This window comes from Ovis canadensis, chromosome 9 (assembly GCF_042477335.2).
Source record: "Ovis canadensis isolate MfBH-ARS-UI-01 breed Bighorn chromosome 9, ARS-UI_OviCan_v2, whole genome shotgun sequence".
In the NCBI taxonomy this organism is placed as follows: domain Eukaryota; kingdom Metazoa; phylum Chordata; class Mammalia; order Artiodactyla; family Bovidae; genus Ovis; species Ovis canadensis.
In genome coordinates, this window is record NC_091253.1 from 84,124,114 (window position 1) to 84,145,614 (window position 21,501).

Consider the following 21,501-nt stretch of genomic DNA (forward strand, 5'->3'; position numbering starts at 1 on the left):
CATGAATTGTTCCCTTGGTATCTCTAATTTTCTTGAAGAGATCTCTAGTCTTTCCCATTCTGTTGTTTTCCTCTATTTCTTTGCATTGCTCACCAAGGAAGGCTTTCTTATCTCTCCTTGCTATTCTTCGGAATGCTGCATTCAGATGGATCTTTCCTTTCTCCTTTGCTTTTCGCTTCTCTTCTTTTCACAGCTATTTGTAAGGCCTCCCCAGACAGCCATTTTGCTTTTTTGCATTTCTTTTTTGGGGGGATGGTCTTTATCCCTGTCTCCTGTACAATGTCATGAACCTCTGTCCATAGTTCATCAGGCACTCTTATCTATCAGATCTAGACCTTTAAATATATTTCTGATTTCCACTGTATAATCATAAGGGATTTGATTTAGGTCATACCTGAATGGTCTAGTGATTTTCCCTACTTTCTTCAATTTAAGTCTGAATTTGGCAATAAGGAGTTCATGATCTGAGCCACAGTCAGCTTCTGGTCTTGTTTTTGCTGACTGTACAGAGCTTCTCCATCTTTGGGTACAAAGAATATAATCAATCTGATTTTGGTGTTGACCATCTGGTGATGTCCATGTGTAGAGTCTTCTCTTGTGTTGTTGGAAGAGGGTGTTTGCTATGACCAGTGCGTTCTCTTGGCAAAACTCTATTAGCCTTTGCCCTGCTTCATTCTGCATTCCAAAGTCAAAGTTGCCTGTTACTCCAGGTGTTTCTTGACTTCCTACTTTTTCATTCCAGTCCCCTATAATTAAAAGGACATCTTTTTTGGGTGTTAGTTCTAAAAGATCTTGTAGGTCTTCATAGAACCATTCAACTTCAGCTTCTTCAGTGTTGCTGGTTGGGGCATAGACTTGGATTACTGTGACATTGAATGGTTTGCCTTGGAGATGAACAGAGATCATTCTGTCGTTTTTGAGATTGCATCCAAGTACTGCATTTTGTACTCTTTTGTTGACCATGATGGCTTCTCCATTTCTTCAAAGGGACTCCTGCCCACAGTAGTAGATGTAATGGTCATCTGAGTTATATTCACCCACTCCAGTCCATTTTAGTTTGCTGATTCCTTGAATGTTGACGTTCACTCTTGCCATCTCCTGTTTGACCTCTTCCAAGTGGCCTTGATTCATGGACCTAACATTCCAGGTTCCTATGTAATATTGCTCTTTACAGCATCAGGCCTTGCTTCTATCCCCAGTCACATCCACAACTGGGTATTGTTTTTGCTTTGGCTCCATCCCTTCATTCTTTCTGGAGTTATTTCTCCACTGATCTCCAGTAGCATATTGGGCACTTACCAACCTGGGGAGTTCCCCTTTCAGTATCCTATCATTTTGCCTTTTCATACTGTTGATGGAGTTCTCAAGGCAAGAATAGTGAAGTGGTTTGCCCTTTCCGTCTCCAGTGGACCACATTCTGTCAGACTTCTCCACCATGACCCGCCCGTCTCGGGTGGCCCCCCACGGCATGGCTTAGTTTCATTGAGTTAGACAAGGCTGTGGTCCGTGTGATTAGGGTGACTAGTTTTCTGTGATTATGGTTTCAGTGTGTCTGCTCTCTGATGCCCTCTCGCACACCTACTGTCTTACTTGGGTTTCTCTTACATTGGACGTGGGGTATCTCTTTATGGCTGCTCCAGCAAAGTGTAGCCACTGCTCCCTACCTTGGACGAGGGGTGTCTCCTCATGGCGGCCCCTCCTGACCTTGAATGTGGAGTAGCTCCAGCTAATCAGAAAACTAGTTCAATTTTTAGGGAAATAGCATCATCTCAATGTGGTTGCGATGGAAAGTTCCTGAGAAGATCCATTTTTATGAGTGTTTTATACAAAGTCCAAGAAGCTTGCTCTGCTTACTCAGTGTCTTGTCTGTAATATTTACTTTCCGCCTCCGCAGCAATTCTAATCTCAATGGAATGTGCCTTTTCTTCCTAGGGTGAGCATTGGCGGGGGCAGGGTCGGGGGGACACTTTCCAAGGAGCCTGTGTAAATCTCGTAAATGTCACCAACGAGTGAGAATTTTTCGTCAATTCTTTTTCCACAGGGATTTTGCTGTCTCTTAATAAAGCCTCAGATGAAACTTAGGCCCTTTCCTGATGCTTGTATTCTTTCTTTGGCTCGTTATAGTCTCCATGTTCCGGAAGGGCTGGTCCATTGGTAGAAACTCGGTTATGAGGCACTGGTTTCCAAATTGCTATCAAAGATGGTTATCATGCTTCTGCTATAATAATTACCATTGTACTGTGGCTCACTGGTTGATTGTTTCCACACTAGTCTTTTTCTCCCCCCACTGATGATGTGGTTTTTATTTCCAAACCCAAGAAGAAACTATGAATCCTTGTGATGTTTTTTCCACTTTATAGAATTTCTCCACCAATGTATCTGCCTGAAAGAGGTATCAGATGATTGCTTCATTCCTTCTTCTATTCTGTTTTCTTGTAGTTCAGTACACCAGTAAAAATGATACGTATATGCAGTTTATAAGTTTATAGAGTAATAGTTCTCAGTAAAATACCATCCCAATTGATAATCACCTTTCATAAAATGTATTTTAAATGTATGTAGATAGAAAATTTAATTTTTAATTAGATAAAAAAATTCCACAGTAAGTACTTAGAGGGGATAACACACATTTGGCAATTAATCTTTTATACCCTTCAGTGTTGTCTAGTTATTTTGGTTTCCATATTTTTGGTTCCCCTAAAGAATGCCAAGATGGCATGGACTGTATTTGACATGTGCTTGTATCTTCCACAGTACTTAAGACAATGTGTGTGGGCACATACTCGATGTTAAATAGTGTGTATTATATCGATCTGAAATTCTAACTTTGCCTTCCTATGAGTTGCAGAGTAAGCAAAATAGATGGATGAGGATCAGTTTGTTTTGAAATCTGTCACCAAAGTAACATTTAAAATTTGGCCCAACAATGAGAAAACAAATATCCCAATTTTAAACTGGGGGGAAGATTTTAAATGGGCAAAAGATTCTCACTAAAGCTGTATAGATGACAAATAAGTGTATGAAAAGATGCTCACATCTTATGTCATCAGAGAACTACAGACTAAAACAACAGTAAGAGACCACTACATACTTATTAAAATGGTCAAAATCCAGAACGCTGACAAACCAAGTGTTTATGAGGATGTGGAGCCTTAGGACTTTCATGCATTACTGATGGAAATGCAAAATAGTTCAGTCATTTTGGAAGATAATGTTTTTTTCTTAGAAAACTAAACAGAGTCTTAGCATATGATCAAGCAATCATGCTCCTTGGTATTTATACAAATTTAAATGAGCTGAAGCTTGATGTCCATACAAAATCCTGCACATAGATACTTACAGCAGCTTTATTCATAATTTCCAAAACTTGGAAGCACCCATGATGCTCTTCAGTGGGTGATTCCAAGTAAATAACATTCCAGAAAAGGCAAAATTATGGAAACAGTAAAAAGACCCGTGGTTTCCAGGAATGGTAGGGTTAAAGGAGGAGGGAAAGGTGAATAGGCCAAGCACAGAGGATTGAGTAGGGGCAGTGAAACTATTCTGTGTAATACTAAAATGGTGGATACATGACATTATTTTTTAAAACTCATAAAATGTACAACACCAAGAGTGAACCCTAAATTGAAGTATGGGTCTTGAGTGACAATGGTGGAACCATGTAGGTTCACTAGTTGTAACAAATGTACCATTCTGGCGAGTGACGATGGCAATGGGAAAACCTATACACGTGTGGGGCAGGTGGTATGCTGGAAACCTCTGTACCTTCTGTTCCATTTTGCTGTGAACTTAAAACTGTTCTTTAAAAGTCTGTTTTGTTTTGTTTTTTTTAATTGGGTATGATTGGGTAGACTACTACAGTATTGATTAAGGTCTCCATGAAATTATGGCTCTAGGTCACTGTTTGAACAAAGGCTTTCTAGATTTGCCATTTCCTCCACTGCAAAAATCACTTTGGCTATAGCAATAGGCACAGCAGATCTGTATGGAATAGAGTGGCACTTCTCTAAGAATGTAGAAAAGAGCACAGGAATGTAGGGCAGAGCCAAAAGCTTTAAATTTCTCATCTAAAGGCTCTGTATCTGTTTTGTTTGTTCTCACCAGACCTCAGACTAGGATAAGCTTTCAGCTTATCACTAATTATTCTGCTCTGCCATCAGTCCACCATGTTTATAGCAGAATTTCCCAGGATTTCATACTGAAGGTTGAAATCCCTGTGGATGTAAACCACATCCTCCCAGACAGCTGGTTACTGCTGCCTTCCCTGGTGACTCCTGATCATCACTGATACCCAGATGTGCTCACTCCACATAAACCCTGCCGTGTCCTCTTACTTTGCAACTCATTCTGGAGTGTAAACAAGCTCAAACTGAGTCGTATTGGGTGGAATGACATAACTCCAGTGGAGCTCGTCAGAGGTCTGACATATATATTCTTATAATATTTCAATAAACATTTATTGAACGTCTTTCATGTGACAAGCACTCTATGTTGGGGGCTATGTATCACCCCCAGGGAGTTGACTCTTATATCAGTTAAGATGTTTTTAGCAGCAAGTAACAGAAAATTGTGTGGCTTAATAAGGAAATTTCTTTTGCAAGGGCTATTTCATGTGACTCAACCACATCATCAAGGGTTCAGGTTTTTTCCATCTTTCTGTTCTTCTACTCATAGATTTTGGCTTTGTCCTCATGTCATTACTCACCGAGGGGAGACAGCTGGTCCAAGCGTCCCTGCTGGATGCAATGATGTCAAAAGGAAGAAAAGGACATACTCTTGTGATATCCCCTTCTTAGGAGGAAGAGAATATTTTCCAGTAGTTTCCAGCCCTTTTACACCTCATTGACCAGAAGACTGGGGTGGTTACGTACTCAACCTTAAAATAATCTTTAACAAGGGGAAATTGATAACCACAGACTTCAGCACTTCAAGAAGAATCTCCAAGTAGAATAGAATTGCTATGTGAGTAAGGAGGGATAGTTGGTAATGAAAATGGGTGGAGGAATGAATGCTGGGTTGGTGGCCAACTGCTTCTGGTTGAAGATGCAAGTACGTATGTAGTTGTGATTTAGTCACTAAGTCGTGTCCTACTCTTTGCAACCTGATGGACTGTAGCCTACCCGGCTCCTCTGTCCACGGGATTTCCCAGGCAAGAATATGGGAGTGGATTGCCATTCTCTTGTCCAGGGGATCTTCCTGACCCAGGAATTGAACCCAGGTCTCCTGCATTGCAGGCGGATTCTTTACCATCTAAGCCACCAGGGAAGCCTACAGCTATGTAAAACAGGATGTTAAAGATGACTCTTCCCTTTTCCTCTGAACTTTGGATAAAGCCTGCGTAGAGGGCACACCCCACACGTCTGCAGGGAGATGCTAGAAATGCCTGTATTGCAACACTTGACACCTTAGCAGGCCTAGCCTCATACTCGCCCCCTTCAGACAGCGTGCTCTTTGTGTGCTCGTGGCTCTGGCTGCCTTTGCTGAGCATATTTTTGAGATCCACCTATTATTACAAAATCAGTAGTTTGCTTCTTTTTATCACTGAGCAAAATTGCATGGTTTGTTTATCCATTTATCAGAGATTACTCCTCATCAACATTTATAATTTAGGCTGAATGAGTATGGGGCTTCCCTGGTGGCTCAGCTGTAAAGAATCTGCCTGCAATGCAGGAGACCTGGGTTTGAGCCCTGGGTCAGGAAGATCCCCTGGAGAAGGAAATGGCAACCCACTCCAGTATTCTTGCCCGGAGAATCCCACAGACAGAGGAGCCAGGTGGGCTACAGTCCACGGGGTCGCAGAGTCAGAGACGACTTAGTGACTAAACAACAATAATGAGTGTATCGGCGCTTTTCCAGAGAGCAGGATTTGGCCCTAGGGTGAACTCTGGGGTGTTGCCACTGCAGAGGGATGACCCCCAAGGCCAGGAATGTGCTGAGAGCAGATGACAGTGTGCCAGCAGACGAGTGTGCCAGTGAGCTGCCTCCACCAGCGAAGGGGGCCCAGACGCACACCCTGGGGGACTCCAGGCGATTCCCTAACACGGTGAAAAAGAGATTTCCCTCTCCTTATAATTTGTCACCAGGGCTCCTTTTGTTCTGAGGTTTTTGGACTTTGCATGAGGAGCAAGAATCCAAGTTATACCATGGGCTGCTGCAAAGAAATTTCCCCCCTCCTGCCTGACAGAATCCTGGGGAACAGAAGGCAGAGGGAGACAGGGAGGCTCCCCTCGAGGGTCAGCCCAACAGGGTGCATTATTAGCAAACTCTTGGCCTGGAAGTCAAGAGTCAAGTCCAGTGTATCTATTTCAATTCCAATTTTCTGTTGGCGTTACAGTAATTCTAGACCTCAGCACAAGCCGAACTATGAGCTAAACATTTAATTCCTCAATATATTTAACTCATGTGGTTATGAGTCATGGTTAATACATTCAACAGATACTCTGGTCTCCAAGCTGAATATCCAAAGTCAGGGTTTTAATTGTTTTTCTTAGTGATTTGCTCATGTCTGCATACCAGCCATCAGGCTTGGCTGACCAAAGCCATCTTGAAATATTTAATTTTGAATTCAGGATAGGACTAAAACATGCCAATTATTTCTAATAATCTCTATCCAGAGACATGGATCACTCAAGTCAAGTTCTAAAACAAGTTACAGTAGGAAGTAAAACCAACCAACTGTATATTTTATACAGTAATATTACACATGGAATGCATTAAAATTTATACACTATTGGGAATTTTTATGCATGTAGAAACAAGCATATTGTGTCTTTTACAAAACTGGAAAAAACATATATATATATGGTGAGTAGAGGATCCCGGGGACAAGGGAGCCTGGTGGGCTGCTGTCTATGGGGTCACACAGAGTCGGACACGACTGAAGTGACTTAGCAATAGCAATAGCAATTTGGAAAGTGCTAGAATAATATTGAAGATAATGAAATTTATAAAGCTGCTTATTTTTGTATTCATGTATATCTTAAAATACAATATACTTTTATTTACCTGAAATGCCAAAGTAGTTAAACGGGTAATATAAGTTACCAAAACTGGCTATTGTTTCTAACCAACTGGAGTGCCCCTTCACCAATCTTGCAGGTGGGTGGGAGATAGCATATGCTCATTTTGAAATTAGACAATACAGTGTCTGAAGCAGAAAGTCAAAGTTTCCCTGTTATTAACCCTCACCAAAATCTCACTCCTTTAATTTTTTTTTTTTCCTGCAACCACAAGGCAACAACTGCTGGTATCTGGGTGGTGAGGGATGGTTTGCCATCCCAATTGCCTTGGAGACCTCATCCTGGCTCTGGCCTGGTCCTTGCCCTGTGGTGGGTAGCTTGGGTATGTACAGGGTGGGGGCCACATGTGTGAGATGGACAGAGGTACAGTGGTGACCTCAAGATGCTCAGTCTAGGTGTGGAACGGAGGAAAAGGTTGCTCCCCAGTGGAGGGAGGAATCAGGGAGCCAAAGGTGGGGCATTTCCCTGGGGCCGCCCTACCAGCCAGCAGCCTCGCACAGCCAGCCCCACCCTGGAGACTTCAACCTTCAGCCCTGGTGCCGCTGGGAGCCAGTAAGTGTGGAAACTTTTGTGACCTGGCTAAGTCGTCAGAGACACTTTCCCTCAGGGGTGTCCACCTGTTGCCCTAGTTCTATTAGTCATTAAACACACATGACAGATGTGAATATAAGCTAAATAGGATAATTGTAAACACATATGATATTGTGACTTTTACTAAGAAGTGTATATTTGGTCTTTGTCCCCATTTCAGACCCAGAACCCCTAAAGCCCTAGGATTTCCCAAACTGATAAGAGCAATAAAGGTGTCTTAATGTTCATAACAAACTCCTTTCAACCACATCTGAGTTTATGCTAAAGAGGGGACTTTTAGAAAATACCTAAGTGTAGGGGCTGGTTGCCAAGGGAACCAACCACAAAATCAGCAGGCTGGGTGTTTTAGTCTCATCCCCTGACCTCCACTGGAGGAGCGGGGAGCGGCTGGAGGTTGAATCAAACAACAGTGACCAGTGATTTAATCAGTCCTGACTACATAGTAAGTTCAGTTCAGTTCAGTTGCTCAGTCGTGTCCGACTCTTTGCGACACCATGAATTGCAGCACGCCAGGCCTCCCTGTTCATCACCAACTCCCGGAGTTCACTTAGACTCATGTCCATCGAGTCCGTGATGCCATCCAGCCATCTCATCCTCAGTCGTCCCCTTCTCCTCCTGCCCTCTATCCCTCCCAGCATCAGAGTCTTTTCCAATGAGTCAACTCTTCTCATGAGGTGGCCAAAGTACTGGAGTTTCAGCTTTAGCATCATTCCTTCCAAAGAAATCCCAGGGCTGATCTCCTTCAGAATGAATTGGTTGGATCTCCTTGCAGTCCAAGGCACTCTCAAGAGTCTTCTCCAACACCACAGTTCAAAAGCATCAATTCTTCGGTGCTCAGCCTTCTTCACAGTCCCACTCTCGCATCCATACATGACCACAGGAAAAACCATAGCCTTGACTAGATGGAACTTAGTCGGCAAAGTAATGCCTCTGCTTTTGAATATGCTATCTAGGTTGGTCATAACTTTCCTTCCAAGGAGTAAGCATCTTTTAATTTCATGACTGCAGTCACCATCTGCAGTGATTTTGGAGCTCCCCAAAATAAAGTCTGACACTGTTTCTACTGTTTCCCCGTCTATTTCCCATGAAGTGATGGGACCTGATGCCATGATCTTCGTTTTCTGAATGTTGAGCTTTAAGCCAACTTTTTCACTCTCCTCTTTCACTTTCATCAAGAGCTTTTTAGCTCCTCTTCACTTTCTAAAGCTGTCATAAAATCACAAAAGGATGGGATTTGGAGAACTTACAGGTTGGCGAATGCAGGCAGATGCTGGCAGAATGGTTGCTCAGAGAGTCTGGAAGCCTCACCACGCTTCCCACATACCTCACTCTATATATAGTATTGCTCCCTGTGGCCACTCATCTGAATCCTTTATGATAATATAAATTATTATATTAATATTATCATTGTTTAGTTGCTAACTCATGTCCAACTCTTTTGCAACCCCATGGACTGTAGCCTGCCAGGCTCCTCTGTCCATGGGATTTCCCAGGCAAGAATACTGGAGTGGGTTGCCGTTTCCTTCTCCAGAGGACATTTTAAATGTAAGTAAATGTTTATCAGAGTTCTTGAGCTACTTCAGCAAATCAGTTGAACCAGAGGAGGGATCAGGGGAACCTCCAACCTATAGCTGGTGCATTGTAAGTGACCCCCTGGACTTCTGACTAGCAGCTGAAGGTGGGAGGCAGTCGTCTGGGACTGAACCCCTAACCTGTTTCCATCTCCTAATAGAGGGTGTCAGAATTAAATTAGTTGCTTAGTGGTGTTGAAAATACACACACATATTTCCTATAATCTGTTTTCTTCACCTGTGATATTTCCTGGACTTCTTTTCCTATGAATATTTAGAGTTCCACTTTGTTCTTTATATTTTCACATAGTCCATTGAATGGAATGAATTATATAACCAGTCGCATATTTGTAGACACCTAAGTTTCTGTTATAAGTGAAGTGAAAGTGAAAGTCACTCAGTCATGTCCAACTCTTTGCAACCCCATGGACTATACAGTCCATGGAATTCTCCAGGCCAGAATACTGGCTTGGGTAGCCTTTCCCTGCTCCAGGGGATCTTCCCAACCCAGGGATCAAACCCAGGTATCCTGCATTGCAGGTGGATTCTTTACCAGCTGAGCCACAAGGGAAGCCCAGGAATACTGGAGTGGGTAGCCTTTTCCTTCTCCAGTGGATCTTGCCGTTCCAGGAATCGAACTGGGGTCTCCTGCATGGCAGGCGGATTGTTTACCAACTCAGCTATGAGGGAAGCCTTCTGTTATAAAAGATGCTTCAATTAACACCACTGACTAATATTCTAGTGTAAAGCTTATCCCTGTCTGAATTTACCTTGTTTGTTTATTCGGTTACTTGTGCATAGCCTTACACTCCCCTGGAATATGAAGCAGGGGTTTGTCTCTTTTTTTCTCATTATATCACTAGCACCCAGGACAGTGAATATTATCTGCTGTTATTACCAGGAGCTCTTGGACATTTCCAGATCCCTTCCATGAGGCAACAGAGCCTAGGGGGATGTGGGGGAGGTGGCCACCTCCGGCCCTCTCCCTAGCCCTTTTCCTCGCTTGGCCGCTTAGAACACTTTTCTGCCTCAGGAGGCTGGGCCGACTGCATGGCTCTGTGTTGTCGTTATTCAGTCGCTAAATCACATCTGACTCTGCGACCCCATGGACTGCAGCACGCCAGGCTCTAAGGGGTGGGTGAACACACTGGGCAGAGTCGCTAGAGAAAAGCAGGGGTCTGCCTTCATCGGAAAGCCACATACACCTCAGATTCGCCAGGACCTTCAGATCCCAGACTTAGCTTTCACTATTGACCCGCTTTTCAACCTGAAATTCATGAACACAGAAACAAACGGTATGTGGAACTACCCTCTGCTGGGGCACTTGAGGCAGGGTGTCTGTGTACGGGGGTGAGGGGCGGAGGGGAGGTGGAGAGAAAGGATTTGCCACTGTGGTCGTTCAGCTGAATCCAGCCTATGGCAGCCTTTCCTCCTTTGCTCGTGTCTCCCGTATCACATCCTGGGTGGCTGGTCCTTGGACATCCTCTGTCTCCCAGTGCTGGGTCAAGTCAGCAGGCCTAAGCTTTATTTGTGGGGATGCAAGCAGGGTCTAGAGAAAGGACTGAGGCGTGGACGCTCTCAAAGCCCCTGTACTTATTGCCAGCCAAAGAGAAGACTGTTTCGGGGACACAGAGAAGCACAGGAGGGAGGAAGCAAACGGAGTCTGAACCAGATGAGCTGGTGGCCTTTCCAGGTCTCGGCGGTGTGGGCTGCCCCTCCCCTGCCCCCAGGCATGCAAATCAGTGACACGAAGACCCTTGCAGCCAGATGTGGCTGGACCCACTGTGTCACCATTAGCTAGGCACATGCTTGGTAGATCTATTAAAAAATTAATGCTTATACCAGGTGATCTATTAATAGGTATTCCTTGTAAAAATGTAAACATTACATGCTTGCTAAGTCACTTCAGTCACATCCTTGTGATCCTATGGACCGTAGCCCCCAGGCTCCTCTGTCCATGGGATTCTCCAGGCAATAATACTGGGGTGGATTGCTTTTGCCTTCTCCAAGGGGAATCTTCCCAACCAAGGGATCAAACCCAGGTCTCTCACATCTCCTGCATTGGCAAGTGGGTGCTTTTTACCACTAGCACCACCTGGGAAGCCCTTAAACATTATGGATCAGGTTAAAGTCTGCTTTGATCATCACCTGTGATGCTGACCCCCCTCCACAGAAAATATTATCACATTTTCCAGAGTCCCTGATTATGTACCTGTAGAAAACATACAGCCTCATTCTGTGAGATGAGGGTTGTTCACATCCATGGTACCCTTATGCATTTAGATACATGTCAGCACAACAAGAGGAAACGTATAGACTGTCCTGTGGGGTGACAGTTGTGTACATACATGGTGATATCCTGGAAGTATAGTTTTGCCACTTGCTTTTGTGTGTTGAGCAATATATTGGAAGACTTCCATGTCAATGTATTTAGATTTCATGCCTTGTAACTAACTAACTGCTAATTCTTTAAATGTTCTTACCTCTTGCCTGTGCAGAGTCAGCCTCTTCCGCCAGGCTGTATACTTGCTGAATCAGAGGACAGGAGCTTGCTTCATCATCAGTCTCTTCAGGGTGTCCAGGGTAGTCAGGCTGGGCCCTGCCTCCACAGTCCCTGAGGTACCCTAAACAGTCCCTGAAGTACCCTCCTGAGACAGGCTGAAACCCGGGACCCTTTGCTGCAATGCTTGCACCAGAAGGAATGTCTCCTCGAGCAATGGATTATGAGGAAGCTATGCCTGCGTGCACAGTCACTTCAGTCGTCCCCAACTCTTTGCACCCGCATGAGCTGTAGCCCTCCAGGCTCCTCTGTCCATGTGATTCTTCAGGCAAGAATACTGGAGTGGGTTGCTGTGCCCTCCTCCAGGGGATCTTCCCCACCTAGGAATCGAACCCATATCTCCTGTGTCTCCTGTACTGCAGGCAGGTTCTTTATCCACTGAGCCACCTGGGAAGACCCACGAAGAAGCTATAATGGACTACAAACAACCACGTGCATGCGCATGGTGGTCAGTCGCTAGGTTGTGTCCAGCTCCTTGGGACCTGGATAGACTGCCGCTCCCAGTCAGTTGTAGGCTCCTCTGTCCATGGGATTCTCCAGGCAAGAGTACCAGAGTGGGTTGCCATTTCCTTCTCCAAGGGATCTTCCCGACCCAGGGATTAAACCCACGTCTCTTGCATTGCAGGCAGATTCTTTACCACTGAGCCTCCAGGGAAGCCTGGTGCATGCGCAGATGGGGCAAATAATGGACAATAAAATACAAAGTGTCAAAACTCAGCTTCTGCATCTGAGCTGTTGGGAGCAAAAGCAGAAGACCACACTGTGATCTCTGCACACAGCACCACCCAGACCACCCAAGACACTCCTTCGGGCCAACCCGATCCACCCCCAATCTCACCCCACTCAGGGAGCAAGCAGGAGCACCTGTTGCTTGCTTTCCCCTCGCTGGTGCTGCAGGGTGTGTCTTGATAAAGGCTTGTCAGAACTTCTCCTCTTGCCTTTTAGCCATTTCTATTGATTAAGGACTCTGAGAACCCTGACTGGTAACTCCTCGGTTTGGGATGTGCTGCACGCACCTCTCCTGGTCTTGGCTTTCCTAAAGAAAACCTGTGGACTTTTCAGCGTCTGCAAGGCCAGCCTGGAAAGCCCTACCTGGAGTCTCAGAACCAGTGACAAAGAGGCAGTGATGACTGTCAGTCGAGGAAACACAGTCCTCCTGTTTTGTTTTACTGTACTTTTTATTTGCTCGCAGCCTGCCAACAAGGTCAGCTCTAGAAACACAGCATGTTATTCTTTTTCACTTGGACTCTGCACTGACAGAGGTGGCAGCTGAGAGGCTAAAAATGCCAGCAAGGGGTTTTGCCAGTGGTCAGCTTGGTTTACAGGCTCTGGACCTTCCTGTTTTACGAAAGTTTTCATTCGGGCACTGGACCAGCTGTTCAGAAAGACTGGAACCACCAGGGGAGCTAGTACTTTGTTGGTGACTTTTCCCAGATAAAGTCTGGAGTGTCTATATATTCGGATTCATACATTTCCTGACAGTGAAACTAATTCGATCCTAGAATAGGCCCCCAAGAAAATAATTCAGCTTCATCCCCCTCTCACCTCCTCCTTTTGTGGTGGAGAAATAGAAAGTGTATTCTTAGAACATTTTCCTAATTTTCCCTTTTTTTCTTCTTGGGATGGAAAATAAAAACCTCAGATTTGGCTGCTAAATGTATTCATCTAGCAATTACTTTTTCTTTTATTTTCATTTCTAACTGGTGTTTACCAGTTCCAGTTCTGCCTTCTTTTTGTATCTTCTTTAAAAAGATATTTTTAATGCCTTTATTGAATTTGTCACAGTATTATTTTCATCTTATGTTTTGGTTTTTTGGCCCAAGGCATACGGGATCTTAGTTCCCTGATCACAGGTAAAACCCGAACCCCCTGCATTGGAAGGCGAAGTCTTACCTAACTACTGGACTGCCAGGGAAGTTCCTCTGCCTTCCTTTTCTTTTATCATCTTTCTTTCATATTGTTTGGGTTGGTTTCTGCTCCTCTGGTTATGTTCATGACAAACTTACTATGCCATTTTCATTACTGTTTAGCTCTGGGTCCCAGTGTCTTCTGAACTTTGGGATTAGCCCTTTAATCTTTTCTTTTTGATTTATCTTAATGGGAGGAAAATTGTTTTACAATGTTGTGTTGGTTTCTGCCGTACATCAGCATGAATCAGCCGTAGGTATACGTATGTTTTCTCCCTCCTGAACTTCCCTCCCACCTCCCACTCCATCATCCACTGCACCCCATGTTGTCACAGAGCACCAGATTTGAGCTCCCTATGTCATACAGCAAATGCCCACTGGCTAATTATTTTGAATATGGTAGTGTGTATGTTTCAAATCTACTCTTCTGTATGTCTTCTTTGGAGAAATGTCTAAGTCTTTTGCCCATTTTTTAATTGGGCTCTTTGTTTTCCTGATGCTGAGCTGTATGAGCCATTTATTGTTGTTCTGTTTCTAACTCATGTCTGACTCTGCAACCCCACAGACTGCAGCACGCCAGACTCCCCTGTCCTTCACTATCTCCTGGAGTTTACTCAGACTCATGTCCATTGAAATCAGTGATGCCATCCAACCATCACATCCTCTGTCACCCCCTTCTCCTCCTGCCCTCAATCTTTCCCAGCCTCAGGGTCTTTCCCAATAAGTCAGCTCTTCACATCAGATGGCCAGAGTATTGGAGTTTCAGCTTTAGCATCAGTTCTTCCAATGCATTTTCAGGGTTGCTTTCCTTTAGGATGAACTGGTTTGATCTCCTTGCTGTGCAAGGGACTTTGAAGAATCTTTCTTTCTATTAGCCCTTTAATCTTTTCTCCTCTTTTCTCTTTGTTGATTCATTGCCATTGTGAGTTAATGAAAATATGATTCTTCTGCATGTGGTAAGTCCCAGTGGTCACTGTTAAAACCTTTAGCATCTGGAATTTTAAGTCTTTGATGTGTGAGCAGTAAGGTATTAAAGATGATAATATTCAGGCAGAAAAGTAATAGCAGGGCTTCTGCATTTATTAAAAAATTACATCTTTCATTTCCTGAGAGTACCGGTATTTAACTGCCTTGGCAATGTTTAAACTTTCCAGCAGTACTGGTGGGAAACACCCACCAGTGGTATGCTTCTGAGAAGTAAAGAGGCACTAAAACTGTGATTTTGATGATGGGTGGCAATTACAAGCTGTTTTTGGTCTACTTTTTCGAGGAAAGTCTAGGGAAGATTCCTTCAGTACTATGAATAGCTACGATGGATCCCAACAAGGTACTGTCTTTTTGAAAGATGGCATTCCACCAAGTTCTGTTGAGGATTTGTGGCTGATTTTTATAGTGATAAATGCTGCTTTATCATATCTTGACTGCAGTTGAATTTAGCTGCACATGGCTCATGCCAACTTCATTATTGTAAATGTAAATATAGTATGTAATTTAGGTCAACTTTCTTGGTTGAAAAAGGTCATGTTAATTCTTACAAAAATTAACATCACTGGGACTGCCCTGGTGGTCCAATGGTTAAGACTTCACCTTCCAAGGCAGGGGGTGTGGGTTTGATCCCTGGGTTGGGGAGCTAAGATCCCATGACTCACGGGCAAAAAATCCAAAACATAAAACAGAAGCAAAATTATAACAAATTCAATAAAGATTAAAAAAAATTTATGTCACTGACTCTGAAACAGCACGCTCTTTTTGCATCAGAGACACTGGTCCTGGGAAAAAGAGAAACTGCTTTTTTCTTTTGAATTAAGAAGATGATTTTTAATTTTTTTTAAGAAGATGGTTTTAAAGTTTGTTATTAAAACTGAATACTTAAAAAAATTCAAGCTTACTGATTACAAACATTATGCCCATGGTTGAGACATCATTTAGAACATAGGTGGATATAGAAAGTGTTTAAGATCAATGAGTTATTCAAAGCATGAAAGGATATCTTATATTAGGAAAAGGGCTGACGATATCACAATTGTGGACTAAAACATTGCTGTTGAGCTGCTCATTGAGCCTGTTCCTTCACCCTCTCGGATGCATACCTAGACCACATTTCCCAGCCTCCTTTGGAGTTAGGTATGGATCTGTGCCTGAGTTCTGTCAAATGGAATGTAGCTGAAAGTGAAGCAAGCCAATTCCCCGCTCAAGCCATATTTTCCTGTGTGCAGGTGGTTGCTCTTTCTCTCTCTGCCTCCACCTGCTGGCGGGGAGCAGAGAGATCTGGAGGAGAATCTGAAGTCCTGACAGACAGCAGAGTCACCACACAGAAGTGACAGGAGCTTGAGGACTCACTTGGCAGGCTACCTCAAGAACACCTGAATTTGTCCTATGAGTGGCAATGAAGTAATGAAGTCACTCGGTCTTTCCAATTCTTTGCGACCACATGGACTGTAGCCTACCAGGCTCCTCCATTCATGGGATTCTCCAGGCAAGAATACTGGAGTGGGTTGCCATCTCCTTCTCCAGGGGATCTTCCCAACCCAGGAGTCGAACCCAGGTCTCCTGCATTGCAGACAGACACTTTACCATCTGAGCGACCAGGGAAGCGTGGAAACAGATTTTAGAATACTCAATTTCAAAGAAAAATCATTGGAGTATAGTTGATTTACAGTGTTGTATTAGTTTCAGGTGTACAGTCAAGTGAATCATTTATACATATATCCACTTCCCACGGGCAGAGGAGCCTGGCGGGCTATAGTCCATAGGGTCACAAAGAGTCGGACATGACTGAAGTGACTCAGCACTCACTTTTTAGATTCTTTTCCCTTATAGGCCATTACAGAATATTGAGTAAGAGTTCCCTGTGCTGTCAGTAGGTCCTTATTTGTTACCTACTTTCTATGTATGAGCTACTAACATTTTGAGGATTGTTTGTGACAGCAGTTAGCCCCCATGACCAACACTGATAGCAAAACGCATTTGATAAAATTCAACACCTACAGCCAATTAAAAAAAAATTGTCAAATGGAACAGGATATTTCTATTGTTAAAAATACCTCAGTTCAGTTCAGTTCAGTCGCTCAGTCATGTCCGACATTTTGCGACCCAATGAATCACAGCACACCAGGCCTCCCTCTCCATCACCAACTCCCAGAGCTCACTCAGACTCACGTTCATCAAGTCAGTGATGCCATCCAGCCATTTCATCCTCTGTCGTCTCCTTCTCCTCCTGCCCCCAATCCCTCCCAGCATCAGAGTCTTTTCCAATGAGTCAATTCTTCGCATGAGGTGGCCAAAGTACTGGAGTTTCAGCTTCAGCATCATTCCTTCCAAAGAAATCCCAGGGCTGATCTCCTTCAGAATGGACTGGTTGGATCTCCTTGCAGTCCAAGGGACTCTCAAGAGTCTTCTCCAACACCACAGTTCAAAAGCATCAATTCTTCGGCGCTCTGCCTTCTTCACAGTCCAACTCTCACATCCATACATGACTACTGGAAAAACCATAGCCTTGACTAGATGGACCTTAGTCGGCAAAGTAATGTCTCTGCTTTTGAATATGCTATCTAGGTTGGTCATAACTTTTCTTCCAAGGAGTAGGCGTCTTTTAATTTCATGGCTGCAGTCACCATCTGCAGTGGTTTTGGAGCCCAAAAAAATAAAGTCTGATACTGTTTCCACTGTTTCCCCATCTATTTCCCATGAAGTGATGGGACCAGGTGCCATGATCTTCGTTTTCTGAATGTTGAGCTTTAAGCCAACTTTTTCACTCTCCTCTTTCACTTTCATCAAGAGGCTTTTTAGTTCCTCTTCACTTTCTGCCATAAGGGTGGTGTCATCTGCATATCTGAGGTTCTTGATATTTCTCCCAGCAATCTTGATTCCAGCTTGTGTTTCTTCCAGCCCAGCGTTTCTCATGATGTACTTTGCATAGAAGTTAAATAAGCAGGGTGACAATATACAGCCTTGACGTACTCCTTTTCCTATTTGGAACCGGTCTGTTGTTCCATGTCCAGTTCTAACTGTTGCTTCCTGACCTGCATACATATTTCTCAAGAGGCTTGTCAGGTGGTCTGGTATCCCCATCTCTTGAAGAATTTTCCACAGTTTATTGTGATCCACACAGTCAAAGGCTTTGGCATAGTCAATAAAGCAGAAATAGATGTTTTTCTGGAACTCTCTCGCTTTTTCCATGATCCAGCGGATGTTGGCAATTTGGTCTCTGGTTCCTCTGCCTTTTCTGAAACCAGCTTGAACATCAGGAAGTTCACGGTTCACATATTGCTGAAGCCTGGCTTGGAGAATTTTGAGCATTACTTTACTAGCATGTGAGATGAGTGCAATTGTGCGGTAGTTTGAGCATTCTTTGGCATTGCCTTTCTTCGGGATTGGAATGAAGACTGACCTTTTCCAGTCTTGTGGCCGCTGCTGAGTTTTCCAAATTTGTTGGCATATTGAGTGCAGCACTTTCACAGCATCATCTTTCAGGATTTGAAACAGTTCCACTGGAATTCCATCACCTCCACTAGCTTTGTTCGTAGTGATGCTTTCTAAGGCCCACTTGACTTCACATTCCAGGATGTCGGGTTCTAGATGAGTGATCACACCATCGTGATTATCTGGGTCGTGAAGATCTTTTTTGTACAGTTCTTCTGTGTATTCTTGCCACCTCTTCTTAATATCTTCTGCTTCTGTTAGGTCCATACCATTTCTTTCCTTTATTGAGCCCATCTTTGCGTGAAATGTTCCCTTGGTATCTCTAATTTTCTTAAAGAGATCTCTAGTCTTTCCCATTCTGTTCTTTTCCTCTATTTCTTTGCACTGATTGCTGAAGAAGGCTTTCTTATCCATTCTTGCTATTCTTTGGGACTCTGCATTCAGATGCTTCGAAGCAAAGTCGCTCAGTCGTGTCCAACTCTTTGCGACCCCATGGACCATAGCCCACCAGGGTCCTCTGTCCATGGGATTTTCCAGGCAATAGTACTGGAGTGGATTGCCATTTCCTTCTCCAGGGGATCTTCCCAACCCAGAGATCAAACCTGGGTCTCCCACATTGTAGACAAATGCTTTACCGTCTGAGCCACCAGGAAAGTATTCAGATGCTTATATCTTTCCTTTTTCTCCTTTGCTTTTCGCTTCTCTTCTTTTCACAGCTTTTTGTAAGGCCTCCCCAGACAGCCATTTTGCTTTTTTGCATTTCTTTTCCATGCGGATGGTCTTGATCCCTGTCTCCTGTACAATGTCACGTACCTCCATCCATAGTTCATCAGGCACTCCTTCTATCAGATCTAGGCCCTTAAATTTATTTCTCACTTCCACTGTATAATCATAAGGGATTTGATTTAGGTCATACCTGAATGGTCTAGTGGTTTTCCTTACTTTATTGAATTTTAGTCTGAAGTTGGTAATAAGGAGTTCATGATCTGAGCCACAGTCAGCTTCTGGTCTTGTTTTTGTTGACTGTATAGAGCTTCTCCATCTTTGGGTGCAAAGAATATAATCAATCTGATTTCGGTGTTGACCATCTGGTGATGTCCATGTGTACAGTCTTCTCTTGTGTTGTTGGAAGAGGGTGTTTGCTATGACCAGCGCATTTTCTTGGCAAAAGTCTATTAGCTTTTGGCCTGTTTCATTCCGTATTCCAAGGCCAAGTTTGCCTGTTACTCCAGGTGTTTCTTGACTTCCTACTTTTTCATTCCAGTCCCCTATAATGAAAAGGACATCTTTTTTGGTTGTTAGTTCTAAAAGGTCTTGTAGGTCTTCATAGAACCGTTCAACTTCAACTTCTTCAGTGTTACTGGTTGGGGCACAGACTTGGATTACCGTGATATTGAATGGTTTGCCTTGGAGATGAACAGAGATCATTCTGTCGTTTTTGAGATTGCATCCAAGTACTGCATTTTGTACTCTTTTGTTGACCATGATGGCTACTCCATTTCTTCTAAGGGATTCCTGCCCACAGTAGTAGATATAATGGTCATCTGAGTTAAATTCACCCATTCCAGTCCATTTTAGTTTGCTCGTTCCTAGAATGTCGACATTCACCCTTGCCATCTCTTGTTTGGCCACTTTCAATTTGCCTTGATTCATGGACCTAACATTCCAGGTGCCTATGCAATATTGCTCTTTACAGCATCGGATCTTGCTTCTATCACCAGTCACATCCACAACTGGGTATTGTTTTTGCTTTGGTTCCATCCCTCCATTCTTTCTGGAGTTATTTCTCCACTGATCTCCAGTAGCATATTGGGCACCTACTGACCTGGGGAGTTCCTCTTTCAGTATCCTATCATTTTGCCTTTTCATACTGTTCATGGGGTTCTCAAGGCAAGAATACTGAAGTGGTTTGCCATTCCCTTCTCCAGTGGACCACATTCTGTCAGACCTCCTCACCATGACCTGCCCGTCTTGGGTTGCCCCACGGGCATGGCTTAGTTTCACTGAGTTAGACAAGGCTGTGGTCCTTATGTGATTAGATTGACTAGTTTTATGTGAGTATGGTTTCAGTGTGTCCGCCCTCTGATGCCCTCTTACAACATCTACCATCTTACTTGGGTTTCTCTTACCTTGAGCTATCCCACGTTGAAGGTCAGGAAGGGCGGTAGTGAGGAGATACCCCTCATCCAAAGTAAGGAGCAGCAGCTGCACTTTGCCGGAGCAGCCGTGAAGAAATACCCCACTCCCAAGGTAAGAGAAACCCAAGTAAAAATACCTACCTTTTATCAAATGCCAGCATTGTTATCTATAGGCATTTTTATTAAAATAAACAAGAATACCTGCTACTATTCACTATTAATGATTACTGGCTTCAAGATCAAGTTAGTTAAAAGGTGAGAAATGAAATTATCATTATTTGTTACAAGAAGCTTACTTACCTAGAAAATCCAGGAAAAATCAACTAGAAAATTATGAGGGCCTAAAGGACCTTAATATCTGTTACAAAATAAAAATTCTACATTAATATATTTTCTATGACCTTTAAAAAGCAAATTATATATCTCCCAATGTAGGAAGATTGTGTACATAATTTCAAAAATTGCATACATAATTTCAAAAAGAGTCATGAAAACAGGAAGGTACTACAAAATGCTCTGTGAAATTAAAAAATGATAGCCAAGATAAAAATTCAACAGGAATTTAGAAGATAAGCTCGAAATGTTTTCTTAGAGAAACACTTCAAATGTTTCTTAGAGAACAAAAACTCAGACATGAACAAAAGGAGAGGAAAAACAAGAAAATTGGAGCATCCATCTACAGTGTCCAGCAACTGATGAAAAGGAATGCCATTGACAGAGAGCCAGCAGAGGGGAGGAACTTATTGCATATATAATTAATGAGCATTCCACTGAACTGAAATGACTCAAGCCCATGCTTTATTCGGATTTTGTTAGTTTTTATCTAATGTAGCTTTTCTTTTCTAGGATACTACATTACATCATGTCTCCTTAGCTCTTCTTGGCCGTGACTGTTTTTCAGACTGTTTTTGATGACCTTGAGAGTTTTGAGGAGTACTACTGGTCAGGTATTTTGTAAAAACTCCATCTGCCTAGATTTGTGTGACTGGAGAAGTCATGCCTAGAGTGAAGTTAGAAATTTGGGGGAGGAAGGTCACAGAGGTCAAGTGCCGTTTTCAGCACATCATACGAAGGGTACGTACTCTCAGTATGACTTATCACTGCTGATACCGACTTTCACCTGGTGGAGGTAGTGTGTGTCAAGGGAGGAAGTCACTATGTTCTGATGAGACTGAAAGAGTGGAGGGTTTTATACTGCATGTCAAGGGTAGTGTATCTTTATAAATCAGTTAAACACCTAGGAGTGCGATTGCTGGATCATATGGTAAGACCACATTTAGCTGTGTGAGAAAG